The sequence below is a fragment of the Cavia porcellus genome, unplaced genomic scaffold (genome assembly GCF_034190915.1).
Source record: "Cavia porcellus strain 051 isolate PalLab524CR breed Dunkin Hartley unplaced genomic scaffold, mCavPor4.1 scaffold_20, whole genome shotgun sequence".
NCBI lineage: Eukaryota > Metazoa > Chordata > Mammalia > Rodentia > Caviidae > Cavia > Cavia porcellus.
In genome coordinates this window covers 20,872,753-20,891,387 of record NW_026947503.1, presented here as the reverse complement: position 1 = coordinate 20,891,387, position 18,635 = coordinate 20,872,753, and the positions used below count along the sequence as shown (strand labels likewise).

Sequence of the window (18,635 nt, the reverse complement as noted above, 5' to 3'; positions counted from 1 at the left end):
GTGGGGTATACAGCTCTCTCATCATGGCTTATGAAAGAATTGGGGTACTGTAGGTGGGATTTCAGGTCCGTGGGGTTTTGGTTCATGGAGAAACAGATGCGTTGATGTTGCTGGAAGAAGCAGGGGCCAGAGAGCAGTACTCTGAACATACTGATAAGTCTTTCCTGTGTGTGTGTGTGTGTGTGTGTGTGTGTGTGTTGTTTTTGTGTTTGTTTGTCTGTTTGTTTTTCAGACAGTCTCACTATTGCTGTGTAGTCCATGCTGGCTTGGGACTTTTAGCCCAAACTGGTCTTACACTTGCTATCCTCCTACCTCAACCTCCTAAGCACTAGAATTAGGATGCCACCACATCCAATGTGATGAGTTTTTTAAAAAAGAGTAAGCCTTGGGCTGGGGATTTAGCTCACCGGCATAAGCACCTGCCTTGCAAGCAGGCAGTCGTGAGTTCGATCCCTGGTACCGATAAAAAGGAAAAAGACAAAAAAAAAAAGAGTAAGCCTTCCTGTAATGTCTCTGCTGTCTTCAGAGCAAAGGCTTTGTGGACAGCATTAGCATACACAATGTTGAAATAGAATTGAGTGATGCAGTATTTTACCTTTTGATTATAAGGCATCAAAATCTTGTGTATGTGAGGGCTGGGGATCTAGCTCAGCGGCATAAGCGCCTGCCTTGTAAAGCAGGCAGTCGTGAGTTTGATCACTGGTACCAATCAAAAGGAAAATCTTGTGTGTGTGGCCAGTGTCAATTCAGCTGTCTCTTGCCCAGTGATAACAGTTTTCTCCCATTAGAAAATGAAGGGTTAGGGTATTTCCAGGAGCTAGGATACAAACGTTAGTTTCCTTGAATCCTGATGGGTTACTCTGAGAGGCAGCCTGTATTTGCAAGTTCCCCATAGGACAGGGTTGAAGGTGCAGATCACATCTGTGCTTAACACTTTTTCTCTTGCCCAATCCCATTCCCACCCTCCCCTTCTCAGGGGAACACGTCCTCTATAAATGACATTCACAAGTGTCCCTGCCTCAGCTCCCCCAAGGTGCTTATCAGAAGACAAGATTCCTTGAATTTACTCACCAGAGAGGTTCAGAAGGCCTGAGTAAAGCTTCTGAAGTCACACTAATTAAACTCCAAAAGTGATGAAAATGGACCAAGCTCCTGGGGAAGAGCCAGGATACACCTGATGAAGTGAATCAGAGTTAGTCTGCTGAGGAGCAGAAGTCTGCTCCAGCCTACAGAAGGAGCTTCAGGTGCTTGTGGCGAACACTGACCCCAGTCAACTCTCTGTTTCCTTGCGAGGCCTTGAATCTTAAAGAAAGCAGAATTTACTTTGAGCTGAGTGAACTTAGGTCCTGAAAATTCCTTGGAGAGTTTTATGCAAGAGGTTATGATGGCCTGGACAAAAAAAGCACAACCTCTGGCTAAAATCCTGCATTCTGACACGGAAGTTGGATTCTCCCATTGATGAGAGAGGTGCTTAAGATTTACCCAAGCTGTGCCAGGAGGATCGCATTGACCCCACTCTAATAAGATGCTTTCAACTTACCCCAGTGTGCAGCTTCATACAGGAATGGTGCTAAATGCTGACTGAGGCAGTGGACACCATAAAAATGGGATGGTGTCCAAGGGCAGGGGCTGTTACTAAAGCCAAAGCTTTTATTTATAACAGAGACTATTTGTACATAATCACTAAAATATTGATTGCAATTCAGTAGTGTCTGTAAATTAAAGACAAACCAAATCTGGTAACAGCTTCAAAGACTCTGATCATAAATATATACCGCTCAGCCTTTTTTCTGCAATAATTTGTTGAAATTTTATAAAGCAGTCTAATTTATTGAGCATTGCATTCAATGACTGCACTCAACTGTTGCCCTTTAGGAGCGCCTGACTGAGGTCAAGAGACAATGACCATAATACACTGTCAATGCTAAATGGAACGCAAGCCAGGAACAGAGACGGGGTGGAAACAGATCTAACAGAAGGAGCTGGAAATGCAGAAAGTTGGAGGAGTGCAGAGAGGATAGCAAACCTCCCTAAACCAGAAGAAATCCCAGACGTGCCTGGAATTAAGGGAGCTCTCGGAACAATTTGAAAACTGCATTATATAGTTAAATTTGAAATTAAGTTCATAGTCACCACTTCAAATGTGATTGCTGTCAAGCATCCTCAAGCAAGACCTGATTCTCCTTGAATAAATAAATGAAATGCTCTTTGTAGTTTTATCTAACTTGCTATTTTACCCACCCAGTGAATTGGGGGTTTAAAAATTGATTATAATTCTATTTTTCAGTTTTCAAATTCCCAGTTTTTTTCCTTTTTCAAAATCTCCCTGATAACTCTTATAAGCTTCATTATTTTTGTAATTCCTTTTTTCACCCTGTAAACAATTATCCATTGTTATTCCTATGTTGAGCCTGACAATTTCCTCACCTGAAGGAAGGGGTTTTAATTCTGTGGTTCATTGTTACTGTTGATTCTCACTTACAGTGGTCCGTTTGCTTGTTTTTCATGTTTGTGGATTTGAGACTCAATCTGTTGATCTTACTTTATGAGAATCCTGAGGTTTGATGATGGAAACACTTTTATCCAGAGAACATTGGGTTTGCTTCTGCTGAGGGGAAGTGGCATTATTCCCTTTGCTGGCAACCCATGGCTTTTCAGTGATGGCAAATCCTTTAGAGACCCAAACTACAACCTAAAATCCACTTGTGTTTTGCAAAGTACCAGTGCTACAAATAAACCTGAATACTGAGGTTTTAGTTTAGAAAAAAGGACTCGTATGTTAACATCTTTGTTTTAAAAGAAAAATAACACGTATGACATAGGTTCACCTCCTATGAACCCACGTAACTGGCATCCCAGGTCAAGGCAACTTGGCCTTTCCTGTTTTCTTGTTCCCCCATTTCCATGAAAGTTTCATCTCATTTTCCTCCTAATAGTTAATATGAGTCCATCAACTGTTTCAGCCAGTCATGTTGCACATGCATGTAATCCCAGGACTTGGGGAGGCTGAGGCAGGAGAATTAAAAGTTCAAATCCTAGCTAGGCAAGTTAGTGAGGGGGTGGCACTGGGAATGTAACGTAGTGGTACATCACCCCTTGGTTGGATCCCCAGTACTCCCCTGAAACACACATGCACATAAGCCTACCATACAAGGTGATTGTTACAGCTAATTAGACTTCCTCCTCCTTCCACTTAACTTTCTGCTCTATGACAGGGCTAGAGGAGGTGCTGAAATGCTAATTCCTCTGTTATCTCTCAAGTGAGGTGCTTCATAAATAGGAAGTGCCCATTATATAACTACTGATTTGCCGGTTAGTATTTTAAACACCAAATCAGACAAATTAACATGCCTCGCAGCAATGCCCCTTTCAGATCAGTGCTCTAGCCCTGTGTGGTGTGGCCTTCCTAATTATTTGAGCTTGTGTTATTCTAAGTGCTTCCTCCTTTCACTCACCAGTGATTAATGCAATGTTGTTGGTACAGCTTCGCCCACCGCCACCTCCAAGCCTGTTGCCAATCGTGGTTTGCAGTGGCTGGGCCGGCATCCCGGAGGCCTGTTTGTTTGTCCTAGTATTCATTACTCTTTGGCTGTCCTCCCATCTGCTGCCCGTGCAGAGTTATTTATATCAACTCAGAGAAGGCTTGTGAGCTTCTCCGTGATAGCTCACATCCTCAGAATGCTTTTCATCCCAGTGGACTTTGCACATGGTATCCTCCTAGGAAACCCCTGCTAACCCAGGGGGATCTCCTGGTTTCCCTGGGAAGTGGCAGCTGTAGGTCCATCTGTTTGACTGATAAGGGCTCTGCAGTCGGATTAAGAGTCCTGGCTCACGAAACACGCAGTGGAACTTGCCCAAAGAGGTTGTGACAGCTGAGTCACAGAGGAAAGCACTGAAGGGCATTGAATCTGTGATTCTGGGGGCTGGAGAATGCTGGTGGAGCCAGGCGCTGAGTCATGCCTCTCAGCCCGGAGAGGAACTCGATGACTGTCAGGCTTCTGGCGGAAAGGCTGCCACTCTGACTTGAACACTACGCAGTGTATATAAAACACGTCACGTAAAAGAATCAAAGTGTGCAATATACACGTACCAGCCCCCCAGAAAGGGGAATGTACTGCAAACATTATTTTAAAAATTAAAAGGAAAACACCCAGAAATGTGCACAATTTGCCCGTGTCCATTTTTAAAAACAAAATAATAAAAATAGACCAGTATTTCCCATCCACGCTCATTTAATCTAGAAATTTTCTTTTCAGGAAAAAAAAAAAAAAAGAAAGAAAACAGAAGGAAAGTGATAAGTACTGCATCCCCTTCCCCACTTTTAGACCTGATTTATGAGCTTTGAAGTTTTGAAGCCTCCGAATGATTTGCTGTCATCAGTATCACATTTGGTCTATAATAGTTCACCGGCTTTCATTTTTTTATCAACCAGTATAATTCATTACAGCCACTGCTTCACCCTTAGCACAGGACAGAGCTCAAATAAAGGTCTTCTAATGATCTGGAAGAACTCTAATTCAATTAACAAATTAACAGGAGCCCACAGGCACAGGTCTCTAAAGAAATTAAAAATCAAGCTGGGGGAGGGAGGGAGAGTCAACAGCCTTTTAAATAACATTGAACAACTTAGTGACAAATTCATGCTTTTGTTGGTGGTACTCACAGCAAGTGGCCTCCAAGGTTTACCTTTGGGTAAAGGGCCAAGGAGAAAACGTATGGCCTAGCAAAATTTTGTGCTGAACATAAACTTTCTAATTCAATTTATTTACAAATCAGCGGTACAGGGTCAAATCACTGGAGGAAACCACTGCCCCATCTCCAGCTTCTGAGCAGGCTTTTTTTTTTCCTTTTTGCCAGGGGAATATCAACATTGCACCACCAGGCCAGTGTTGAAATTCAGAGGGCAAAAGGAGGTGGCCAGTGTGGGCAGTAAGTTTCAAAACACTGGTTTTCAAACTGCCCCAGTGCCTAGCCATGGGTCCGCTGGTGGCAGGGGATTTATTTGGTGCTATTTACACACCCATAAAGGTTATGTACTTCTCCTGCTATAAAGCTATTTCAAGTTCTGAAAGAGGCTGTTTCTGGCTTCCTCTCTCTTATTTTTTTTCTCTAAATGCAGCATTTGCCACATGGCACGGTCACTAGTTAAAGGTTTCCCTTTGCTCTGAAAGATTCCTTTTGTGCTCTCTGAAGGTCAGGCTGAGTCAATACGACAATTTGGACTTTCAGCTTAGAACAAGCAGATGTTAGCTGCTCTATTTTATTTCTGGAGAAAGGTAAATAGTAGTTTATATTCTCCAGGACTCAATGTAGTTCTTCGATAAACTGCTTAGGCTGGAGATTTTACATATAGATGTAGATAGATCTTATTCTGCTTTGTATTTTATATATATAGTATTCCACTTTATAGTTTATATATATAATCTGTTTTGTTCATTAGCAAATTTTTAAAGGTTCTTTTCATTTGATTTTTATCACAGAATATTTTCAAATCAGGAATAAAAAATACAACCTTGGAAATTTGATGGTTTTTCTTATTTCTTTCTTGTTCTCAAGCCCTGGTCCCTTTTTAAAATATTACTAATTGACCTGGCTTATTTCACAGAGAAAACAGAAGGAATCAGAGAAGAAATAAGTCACACCTTCCCCAAGCTACGGCAGCCTGCTTGTGTCCCCATGTACTGAGGCTCCCTACCATTTCCCGGGGAAGCTGGGCTGCCCCACAAAACACACCACGCCTCCCCCATCTCCAGCAGCTTGCTCCCATGACCGTCGGCTCTCTTCTGCGTGACCACTCCCAGGAGGACGCAGTCACGCTGTCATAGTCTTGTTTTAAAAACCTTCTTGACCCCGTGCTCCCCTCTACCTGCTGGCTCACTTCTCTGCTTCCCATTATGGAGACTTCTCTACGTGGGCTTGTTCTTACCCCCTTGCCTCCTGTTCCCTCCTGAATCCACTCAAAACTTTTCATTACAACAATAAAACCGCGTGGCACAGTTTTCAGTAAGGTCCTCAAAGTCTATGGAACTGCTTATATGAAGGTTGAGAATAGCTAGCACATTTGTGGCCAATGGGGTCTCCCCTGGAGATGGTTGTGGGGCAGGTTTCCTGTTTCAGAAGCTCTTATCCATGCCTGAAATCTTTAGCTCTCTCATCTTTTCACCAGCACTCTTTTAATAAATCCCATTTTGGCTTAAAGTGGCTCTCTTCCCAGTGCTCCTGTCCCATTTAGATGACTTTCAGTTGCCATGATGCTTATTTCAGTTTTATTTGTCCATTCAAAAAATGGAGCTAACAACCTAAAAAGTAAAATGGGCAAATAACATGAACACAAAGGAGTTCCCAGGAAAGGAACCATTCATGACCAAATATACATGGAAAGGTTTGAAAAGTCACTGGTAACAGGGCATCAGATTAACAAAACATTAATTCTGATAGTACTGAGCTAGAGAGGCTGTGGAGCAGTGGAACTCTAAAGCAGCTCTCTTGGAAAGAAAATGATCAATATCTAGAAACAAAACGGAAACAAAGTATCTAGAAACAGTCATAATAGGAAAACCTTTGGCCACAGCTGTGTAGAAACCCAATGGAATCTTCACAAGATGATACACACAAATGTATTTTTAATAAAAAAAATACTAAAAACTATCATTTAAAAATTGGATAAATAAATGCTACATAGGAAGGAGTATTACACAGCAGCAAAAATGAATGAACTTTAGTTACTGTTAAACATGAATAAGTTTCACAGACTTCCTATGCAACAAAAAGCAGGATACAGTACCTTACAAATGCTAGAAATCAAGGGAAACAAAGCATTATTATTTTTAGGGATACATGTACATGAAGCAAAAAATAAAGAGATACATGGAAGCGATAAACACTAAATTATGAGTAATAGTTACTTCTGGGAACAGGGATGTGAAAGTAAAAAAGGCAGAATATAATAAAGAATGAGCCCAAAGGCTCACTGTTTGCAACGTTTTATTTGCCAAGCTGGGTTGTGAGGACACTTTCTCACATTCTAAAATACTTTACAGTGAAGAAATGGACGAAAAAAAGAGGGGTCATCCAGAGAGGCTTCTCAGGGGATTGCAATGGGTCCTTGAGCACTGTTTTTCCTAGAGGTGACCTCGAGGTCAATCTGAGCCGAGATATGGCCAGCATGTCTACCAACATTGCCCAATTTCCTGGCTCATGAACTAATGAGCCCGCTGATACTAAATATCTGCCTGCTGCAGCTTATATTCCATGAGCTGTTGGAAGGAAATGTAAGCAGCTAACAATCAGCTTGGGTCATTTCATCTTTTTTCTTGTCTCCTTCCTGTTAAGGATTAGATTTATTTAAGAAAAAAAAAAAAACAGGTAACTGATTTTTGGCAGAGCTTTCTTCTCTGAGTTCTTGACCTTGTGCTTTTTCATTTGGCTTAACCAGCAGCAGTAGGGGAAAAAATGTAAATAAAAAGGGGGACACAGGAATCATGGTCTTAATGGGAAATTAGCTCTATATTCCCCAGAGCAATGTTGTTGACCTCTCACTCCATAAATAATGTCTGCCCAAATGTTAAGCAGCTGTCATACAAGGATAACACAGCACTATGGAGTGCAAGAGACACCAGTTATAAGTTATCAGTATTTACCAAGACGCTTTCAAAGCCCATGTGCCCTTCATCTCAGCAATTCCACTTTTAGGACACTAATCAAATGTGATCATCAAACCTTATCAAATATTTATGTCCCCAAAATTGCAAAGCAAACGTAAGGCTCTCAAACCAGGGCACAGTTAATCAAAGAATAGAAAATCCAAATAACGTATTATTGTGAAACCACTGAACATAATGTGTATAAGAATTTTCAATGATATACTTTTAGCTTTTTTTCAATATTGGGCATGGAATCAGGGGAGCTCTATCATGGAGCTACATCTCCAGCCCTTTTAAATTTTTTTTTAAGTTTTGAGATAGGGGCACAGAAAGTTGATCAGGCAGGATTGGAACTTATAATCCTCCTGGGACATAATAGGACTTTCACTGGAAGAACCAAGATGTGAAAATTATCAACCTTCTTTTACGATTTTTCTATTATCGATTAATCTACATATAGATACACAGAAGAAAAACAGAATGAAATACACAGGAACATTATCAGTATCCAACTCTAGTGAACTTAAAAAGTACATCCTTACAAGTGGGTATGAAGTTTTATACCATGAATATGGACTTAGTCTACAATTTTAAAAGTTATTTTAAAAGAAAAGTACTCTGAGCCCCCGGGTAGCATCTCAAGAGTTCTCCTAGTCCATCGCTCTCAGTGGGGCTATGATATCCACAGAGTAAAATATTTCAGAATCTGTGTTTGGGATCAGAGAGCCATCCCATGTCAGATTTCAGGAAACTCTGGGTTCTTCTAGGTATCAGTCAGTGCTCACTAGAGAAACAGATCCAACATAAGATATATAAATATACACAGATTTACAAGGTAGGCTTACAGCTGCTGCGGACAGAGTCAGGTGTGGGAGAATGGAAATGGAAATACACGTTGGAGATACAACCAGAAGCTGAACGCCTGGAGCTGACTGTAGAGTTCTGTGAGAGTCTGTATCACGAGGCTGAACAATCTGCAATGAAAATCTGAGGCGTTAGCCCTGGAAGCCAGGAGACTGCATCCAAGGCAAAGGCAAGAACTGGAGCTCTTCTGAAGAAACAGAAGCAAGATTTGCTTCTTCATCCCCCTGTTAGCTCAGTCAGGCCACAATCCTATTGGCTGGTGTCATTCACACTCGTGGGTCTTCTGCTTTCAGAAAATCTCTTTAGCCACACCCAGAACTATGCTGCTCCAATCAGTTGGGCATTTCTTTCTCAAATTGACCTAATAGTTAGCTCTCGCAGTTCTTGACCACTCAAGGAGTGTCCCCACCTGTGCCCCGCCCTCCTCCTTCATACCCTTGACCTCTAAGATGCTAATGGGAGACATGAAAAAGCCAGGAAAGGAAGAATTGTCCCACGGGCTGTGACTTCTGCGCTGTCATAATCAACTTGTGTTTCTCATGCCCTCCTCCACCTATCCCACTCGATCACCAGGACCTAGAATTCCACTATGAATGTTGAGTTTGGTGTGTGTCTCTTCTGGGATATTGGTGGAAAGAATTTCAAGAAATGACACCTGAGACCTAAGGCTAAGATTTCATGATGGTTCCATGATGTTTTGTTCATTAGGAGTGAATCAATTCCAGATCATTTATTGAAAGTTGACAGGATACAGCATAAATTATAGCATCTGTAACATGAGGCACAAGGAATAAAAACGGATAGAATGTTGGGAGGCACCCTACTGTGGAGTTTCTCATTTATACCTACACATTCCTACAAACTGGTGTTTTTCCTTTCCAAGGTATTGGGGTAGGAGACAGGATCAGTCTTGTGATTAGAACTGAAAAGCCTGACAGATATGACAATTAACCTGCTGTTTCTTGATGAAGAACCCAAAAATGCAAGACTCAGCTTGGTGAATGGTACAAGTTGAATGGTGTACCAGCACCATTTTTGTTTTTTTGTTTTTTTTTTTAATTTTATTTAAGAGGAAAAAGAGAAAAACACAAAACAAAACAAAGCGGTGTAAGGGTACACATAATACAGAACTACAAAAAAAAAAACATAACAGTAAGAAATCACCTGTTAATAGATTACATATTATCATCTTGGAAATAGTTGCTCAAATCACAGTATCAAATAATACAAAGTGGACATTCAAACAGAGAGACTGCAAACAGCTGTGTTCAATGATCCAAAAACATTAATATGGTCAGCTATTTAACACCCCTAAACACACTTGCTGTTATATCCGTTAAAGCTCTTTTTTTCCCCCCTCTCTTTTTTACAACAAAATTTACACATTTTGGATTTTATTACTCCTTAGTTCTTATTACTTTTTTGGGGGGGGCGGAGAATAAAGTCAAATATGGCAAAACAAAGCTGTCAGTCAAAACCAAGGATAGACACAGCACATGATGTAGAACAGAGTACAAGGTTATCAACAATGGTTATCAACGTTGTCTCTTGTTTCCTTAAAAAGAATTGTCTATCTCATTAGATATTATAAAGTTGGACAAAACAGTAGAGAACAAGACCAATAAAACTTAGGCATTGTAAACAGTACAGGACTTCCAAAGGAGACAATAGTCAAACCAGAATGGGCATCTTAGTGAATCTTATTGCCTTCAAAGTAGTTGCCTATATCCTCAAACTTGATACTATCATACAGAATGGAACAGAGTCTAATCAGTCAAAACAAGATCGTGGGAGTATTACAGGACTTCAAAACAAGTTAATAGGAAATCAAAAAGAGTTACTATTATATATCCTAATTTTTTAAATTTTTCCCCTTAATTAAAACAAACATAAGAAATAACTAAATAATTTTTTCAAAGAATAAGGGAGAGATTGAGATAAAACAGGACATAATATAAAATACAGGTCAAAGCATGACTGTTTCAGCAACCTAGTGCTTCACCACCAAATAACCTGACTTAATAGTAGTTACCATAGTGTCTGTCTTTTTCCTTGAACCAGCACCATTTTTGATGTTGAAGTCCTAATCCCTGAGTACCTCAGGATGTGACTTAAGATGGCTGTAGGGTTGCTACAGATATAAGTAATTAAGATGCGGTCATACTGGAGTAAGATGAGGCCCCGTCCAATACGATTTAGATAGTTATGGAAAGAGGAACTTCGGACACAGACAAGGCTGAAAGAAGAGTACATGTGAAGAACGGACTCACGTTATCACAAGCCAAGAAAACAGTTTTTCCCTAGGAACCTTTAGAGGGTTCTGTTGATTTCTTGATTCCAGACTTCCGACCCCCTGAGCTACAAGATAAAATACATCCAAGTTCAACCTGAAGGACACAGCTGCTTGCCATGTTTTTAAAAAACATTTAAATAAAAAAATATTTTTAAAATAAAGGAAGTTTTGTCACTTAAATATATTAGCTGTACTGTATATTTTATATGGGCCTAAGACAATCCTATTCATTCAGTGTAGCCCAGGCAGTGACTGGTGACATCCACAAATCTCTCTGTTTGTGATACTTTGATGTGACAGCCACAGGAAAGAGTCTAGTGTGGCGATAAGGACATTTCTCAAGCTCCACCTCCTTGGAAACTGCAGAAACAGCTCCCGGGCTGCCTGAAGCTGTGCAGTTTTGGCTTTTGATTCAATCAAAACCCCTGCTCCTCATCAATAGAAGGTGTAAATGTACTCTCCCATCACATGGGGAGCCTGCTATCGGGCATAGTTTATTTAAACTGTCTGGCCCATTTGTATTACTCATGACACAGCATCATATGAGGTACTCATAAAATTGAATATAAAAGGAAGGTAATATCATTTTTAATCTTTTTAATGTAATGTAATGCAATGAAGAAATTAATCATTTATTACAACAGACAATTGAAAACCACTCAGAGTTTTATTCACCCTAAAACTTGGCAGTGGAAGGCTTGATTCTTATTGTTTGCTGAAATCTTTACAACTTTTAAATCATTAGCATAAGATAATTTTAAAAACAAGATGTTTGCATTTGGAGTCCGTTTGATCCTCCTCCTCTTCTTTCTTCTTCTTCTTCTTCTCCTTCTCTTCTTCCTCTTCCTCCTCCTTTCTTTCTCCTCCTTCTTCTCTTTCTTCTTCTTCTTCCTCCTCCTCTTCTTTTTTATTATCCTCCCTCTTAAAAAAACTCTCATTTAAGAAGGTCCCCAGAAGCCAACTGAATGCAGGGAATTAAGTTGAACTCCATAGATGTCAATATTTTGAATTTTTCTTATAGTGAACTAAAGAGACTAAATTACCTGTCAGTTACTCAAAAGAGATGGCTCAAATTCTAATTAATTATTTTTTCATTTCTACTGAGGATCTCATATTGTTTTGCAAAAGGAATTGAAATTTCACAATGACTTATGGGACAAATGTATTTTTACCTAATTCACAGGCAAAACAGGGCAGGTGGTTTGGCCACCCGGGTTGGCTGGCTTCTGATCTAGTGCCTTCTCTCACCAGTTTGGTCTGAGAAATCTCACTGCAGTGGCTCAGTACAAGTGGCCATGTCTTCTAATCCCCAAGTATTAAAGTAGTGCTACCCTCAGAAAATGCCAATTGCAGAATTAGTGTACTTATTAATGAATCCTTAAGATCTGTAACTGTTTTTGTTTCAATAAAAACTTCTTAGTTCTGGTAAGGCCACACTGGTCTCTTCACCCCAGGAACACAGTCCAAGGAAACACTAAAACAGACCCCACTGTCACCAGTCACCACACTACAGGACCATGGTGAAAGTGACATCACAGTATGTGGCTAACGCATGCAGAGATTGACGTCATTTATACTCTTTAGAAGGTGCTTGCTGCTATGCCTGTGTGTCACCAACCTCACCAAAGGCAAACTGGCATCTGCTCCCAGTTATCGCAAACCAACAATAACAGGAAAAAGGAATTGTTAAAAATGCTAAAATGAAACAGGGTCTCTGGCCTTAATGACATATTCTATATTCAAATCACAAAACACACTGATGGATCCAGGCAGTTTGGGGTCAAGGATAAATACTGGTTCCAATATCCTGTCCTGAAAGAACTTCCAATAAAGAACCTTGATCTGAGATATCCCAGCTCAGCAGGCAGAGGCTTTTCCACAGCCACATCCTTCAGCTTTCCTGACAAGGGTGTGAAGACTGCTGGAAAGCTCCAGAAGAAGTACGGGGCTGCTTTGCTCATATTTCCTTAAGGACTGCAGTGGGAACAGACAGTAGAGAGATGGCCTCTCCTAGAGGGCTCCTGAGCCTCATCCCGTTACCTGCCTGTCTCCCACACTGGAATGCCTATGACCTGGAAGACACAGACCTCCCCTCCTCTTCATTCTATCAATGATTTACTGCATTTCTGCTGTGAACCAGGCCCAAACACAGTGAAACACTGAGTCACAGTCAACTCTGAAAAGCGTCTTCTGTCCCTAGATGCACATATTTCATAAAGAAGCACATCTCAGTCTTTAAACCTATTCATTTCCTGAGTTTTGGAAAGGGATAGTAAGACAGAGCGTGGGTTATTTTCCTCAAACAGCTCTATTGGGGAAAATTTTTTTTAACTAAATGACTCAGCTTGTGTGTAATCAGGAATAGGGCATCCCAGACAAAGAGAAATAGATGCTTCCAGAAGAGCTAACAAACTAACAGCCCAACACTGTGTTAGGCATCTAAGCATTTACCTTCAAATTTTTAAAACATTAGTTGGATAGAGATCTTCTTAGGAATGGGTTTCATTGTATTTTTAAAAATGTTTTATTGTTTTGAATATTTAAAATAACTTATATAATAACTCCTTAAAAGTACAAAATTTCCATCCTTTAACAAATCAATCATTTTATTTACCATACTTTCTACTATACTCATTTTAAATGCTGGCTGTTTTATACATAATTGTATAACATAGTTGGAACATTATTACTGATTATTAATCAAAGGATTCATGTTTCTGCATAAATTTCATATTTATCATTTTTCACTGTATCATTACATTCAATATAGCAATTAAACTAAAATTTACCCAGCATCATTTACTATTACAAATATCATCGTGAAGGATTTTAATGTGTGTTTTGGTCTTTCCTTTTTTGCAATATTGTTTTTGGAAAATCCCTAGGATTAGGACTATTGGTCTAAAGGGTATTTTTTATTTTATTTGTTTTTAGTGGATTTAAATGTGTTTTGTTTGGAGAGTTTCATAATAGCATTGGAGGTCATGGGGAGCTTGAGGGTGTTGCAAAACCAAGGCTGGTTATCCCACTGCCTGGGCACAGAGTCTGCTCAGTTCGCAACATTACCCTTTGTACACAGAGGAACAGGCAAGGAAAAAAAAAAGAAGAAATACAGACTTGGCATGCAAATGACTAGACAAGAAAAATGATCTTTCACCTCCATTGTTTTTTTTTTTTTTCTGTTGCTGTACAGTCTGAGAACAGTTCCCAGTTTTTATTTATCTGTGACTAATCAGAAAATCTTTTGAATTACCTTCAGAGCTAGCAGGGGGCCTCATAATCACAGGAATTCAATAAAATATTTTTGAATCAAATTCCTGAAGGGAACTGCAGTTTTATGACTTCATCTTATTTTTCTAATAGATAGGTAGCATGAACAAGAAACAAACTTTTGTTGTCATAAACAGGTTTGAAGTTGTTTCTTCCAGGAGCATAGCAGGCTTTCCAGGTTAATATACCATCCATCAAGGGCTTGCTCCAAAAAAAGAGCTAAATGCACAAGGGTATTTATAGCGGCACTATTGTGAAGAAAAAGGACTACTCTAAAGATTAAGTAAATAATGCAATTCCAAATTTAATTTGTCATAGAATCATTAAAATTGCAGTTTATGGGGAAATTGGAATTACACAGAACGCTTGGAAGACTGGAACGCGTGGAAGATTAATTCTAAAAGAAAAACAAAATTTTACATATACATGGTTAACATTGTGCTTAAAAAGCTATGCGTACAGAAAAAGAATGAAAGTAATAAAAGAAAATAACAAAGATGATCTCTTAGAATTTGAAAAACAGAGGTGAGTTTCCACTTTTTTTTTCTTTTTGAAACAGGGTCTTGCTGTGTAGTTCAGGTTGGCTTTGAACTCACCATGGAGTCCAATTTAGCCTCTAGCTCTAAATGGTCTTCCTACATCAGCCTTCTGAATGCTGATATTATAGACATGTGCCACCATACCCTTCAATACTTTTCTTAATTTTCTATTTTTTTAAAAGTGCACATGTATTATAATTAGCGAAAATATTTTGTAAATGATTATTTTCACTGGGCACTAGTTTTTTCCTATTCATATATATTTCCTGGAGACTAGAAATGATTCATTTAATAAATATTTATTTAGCACCAAATATGTATTCCTTTTGATTCTATGTGCTGGAGACATAGTCATGAATAATACAGTTGAATTCCTATTTACATAATGGGAAATTATAAGCAGAAAATCTCTGTAATAATAATGTGCTTACATTATTTGGAACTTTTAGGGGGGAAAGAGATGTTTAAATGAGAAATTTGATCTCGTTCTTTTACCAGATGTTTAAAAATCTGTTATTAATTTTTTATTTTAATTAAAATAATTTCCTAACACCATTTAAAAAATATTTATAATCATTGAGTTGTTTCTGTGCTTGCATCTTTTGTTAGCATAAATAATTGTCATTAAAATCTAGAAAATAAACTCTGGATTACACAGATTTCCCTTACTGGGCACAATACCCACAATGTAAGGGAAGAGTGGTTTCGTTTGGCTCAGTTTCAGGAACTTCAGTCTATGGCCAACTGGCTATGAGCTGAAACAGCATGGTAGAAGGGTATGGAGGGGGCATGGCAGCCAGAGAGGAAAGCATGAGAGGAGAAAGTGGGGAGGGAGATATGCTCAGCAAAAGCATTTCCTCAAATGACACGTTCCTCCCAACCAGGCCCACCTCCCAACAGCAAATGTTTCCATGAACTCATCAATGACCAATCTGTGGATGATTATATTGCCCCATGATCCAATCACCCCTGAAATCTCACTTCTAACACATCTGTCTTTTGTGGGGACATTCTGGTTCAAAGCCATCCTGCTTAGAATACCACTGGGTGTTAACCAGTGTTCTCACAAAGCTGCTGAACGTGGCCTTGTACAGCATGTGACAGGTACACACTTACTGTAACCCATATTCAAGGAAACATTCAGCTTGATTCCTTGAACGCAGAATTAAAAGCCAGGTTCTAAGTAGCAGAAGGGCATAGTCCTACCGGGCTGGAAACAGGGAGCAGAGCTTTCATCTCTTGCTTTGGAACAGTCTTAAGGTCTCTAAAGTAGCAAGGAGACTAGTTCTGATTAAAAAGGTGTTTTTTCGTTAAAAACCACAAAATACTAGAAATTAAAAACTAAAAAGAATGGAAAATTTGGTGTGGTTTTTAATAACCTTTATTGCTTTCCTGGTTATAAAAAAGAATATACGTCCTTTGTAGAAAATGTGAGTAATGTGTAAAGTTAAGAAAAATATAAAGCTCATCTATAATCCTGCCACACCAAGCTGGGCTCTGTTACTGTTCTAGTGAACCTTTAGGTAATTACTCTTCCAGAGCAGGGGCTGGCAACTGTTCTGGTGCAGGGCCAGACGGTATACACACTAGGTTTTACAGGCCCTCTCCCTTTCTATCACAGTGACTCAACTTTAGCACTGTAGAGTGAGAGGAGGCATAAAAAAATGAGTGATGCAGCTCTATTCCAACAAAACCGAATTTACAGAGATAGGCAGTTGGTCTCATTAGTGCCCATTCACCATTTGTTGACACTCGTTCTAGAATGTTCAGCTAGGGAGAGACAACAAGGGCCTATAGATTTCGTATTTCCCCATTCTTCCTGGTCATTTCCATTGCCATCATCTATTGCAAGATTTTATTACTCTCCACCATGCTCATCAGCCAACAAATTTCTATTGACAGCCAAACACTTATGCCCAGAGAGGGGTGTACAACCTCACAGAGTTCCTACCTCGTAGCGTTGTAGGTAGTATACAAACAATTAAAAACACATAAATAATGACGAACATGTGCAGGGGGATTTCAGGGTTCCCTGGGAGCATGGAAGAAGACCGCAGTCAATGAGCAGGGCTAAAAAAGCTTTCTCAGGAAGATCAGTTAGGCTAAAATCTGAATTATGAGTAGGGTGTACAAGGCCCATGGATGGAGAACAGCATGACAGACAAAGGGATCAGAAATCATGCATGTCAAGATGTTGAATATTCAAGACAGCTCAATGTGCTAAAGGAGGCCCATGTGGCGAGAGCACAAAGACACCCAGGTGGAAGCTAAAACATGTCTTTAGTTGTCTTAGTCCATTTGGGCTGCCATAACTAAAACACCATTGATTTGGTAGCAACAGAAATTTATTTCTCACAGTTCCAGAGACTAAGTACAAGATCAAATCACCTGCAGATTTAATATCTGCAGGCCCGCTTTCTGCTTCATAGATGGTTGCCTATGAAGATCCCACATTGCTGAAAGGGTATAAGGGTCTTCTTCACAGGCACATTATTTTCATTCATGAAGGCTTTACCTTTATGACCTAATCACTTCCCAAAGGATTCACCTTCACATTCTATCACATCAAGGGTTAGGTTTCAATATATGAATTTACGGGGACATAGTCTATGATATTACTTTAAATTCCATAATCTAGTCCCACTTCAAATGCAACCTGATGTAACTAGTGCATGGTCAAGGTTCAGTTGCGATGCATTAAATGAATACCTGTTTGCAAGTATTAAAGGTACACCTCTCTCTAAACTTCCATAACGTAGTAGCTTCCCTCTCTTCACCCTCCTCACTGTACATCTTATATTTACATACTTGTCCTTTTTTGACGGCATGAAGGAAAGGGACCAAATATCTTTACTCACAGTAACAAGAACTGTTTTGATTTTTAACAGATGCAATGCTAAATTTGTACAGGTATTACTTTATTTAATGCTTGTAACAACACAGATGGCTTGTGACATAATATTGCTGGCTTTTTAATTTTTTTATTTTAAAGAGAACAAAACAAAACAATGAGAATGATATTGGGTTTCAAAAGCAAGACAGTAGGAAATCAAGCATAGTTACCATGATGCACATTGTTATCCTCTAAATAGATGTTCAGAACACCAGACACAGGCATGCAAAGTCAGTCAAACAGCATAAGCACTGAGTTGTTTCTTTACTTCAATTGCCACCACCTCAGAAATTCAGGTGTGTGACTTCTAATTTCTTTAATATGTATGTCTTCTGAACTCGTTCTGGGTGGGCTGGAGGCCTGAGAGTGCATCTTTCTTCGGCTTGACTTTTGTTCCTCCGAATCAGCCAGTTGCTGAGTTCCAGGCGTTTCCTGCATTGGCTGCCTCTCCCGCGGTGTAGGGAGTTGGGCCAGGCACTTGGGTCCCTCCAATCTGAGATTCCCTATGGCAGAGAGGAACAGGACAGTTGCTCATTGAGGTTCCCCCATGGCAGCAGAACCCAGGGGTTCTCTCCAGGGGTATGGGTTGCTCTCCTGACCTGTGCAGCAGGCTCACACAGGGAGGAAGGGGTGACTTCTTCTCCTCTGGGCCTCTGGTGGCAAGCTCACCAGAGGGTGAGTTCTTTCTTTCTAATGAACTGACATTATATTCCTAAAGTTCTGAAATGGCCAACAGATTGTAGAAAGTTACTGCTTTAGGCTCTTGCTTGAAACCAAAAATTTCAGAAAACTGCCAATTTTGATTCAGGGCTATAGTGTTGCTGTTTTACAGATGAGTTTTTCCCAGTGTCACAAATCTAATAAGCGATGATGCAGTGATTGAATCCTGACTCCAAAGCTATACTCTGTGGAAGTTTCCACCAGGGCTTAGCACAGACATTGAGTTCTAACTGGTGAACAGAATGAGAAGAAGATTAACCTAAATCTCAATCTTTTCTCACATTTCCTACCTTCCAATTTCCTGTGTATCAAGGATAAATGAAACTCTCTTAAAACAAGATAGAGCAACATTAAGGTTGCTGAATTTAATAAATTATTTCAGGAAAATATGAATAATTTTTAGTATATGTCCT

At 39.7% G+C, this 18,635-nt stretch overlaps 1 long non-coding RNA gene and 1 other non-coding gene across 2 annotated transcripts in view; both read right to left on the bottom strand.

The window, feature by feature from the left end:
- LOC106028546 (uncharacterized) overlaps window positions 1–1,611 on the bottom strand; it is a 40,883-nt gene extending 39,272 nt beyond the window's left edge. Inside the window, exon 1 of the long non-coding RNA XR_010041372.1 lies at window positions 1,072–1,611. This is a non-coding gene — a long non-coding RNA (uncharacterized LOC106028546). The remainder of the gene's footprint in view (window positions 1–1,071) is intronic.
- Window positions 1,612–18,180: 16,569 nt separating this feature from the next.
- On the bottom strand, window positions 18,181–18,316 carry LOC111758104 (small nucleolar RNA SNORA2/SNORA34 family). Its single transcript, XR_002792337.1, has one exon. It is a non-coding gene; the product is annotated as a small nucleolar RNA SNORA2/SNORA34 family (small nucleolar RNA).
- Window positions 18,317–18,635: the final 319 nt, after the last annotated feature.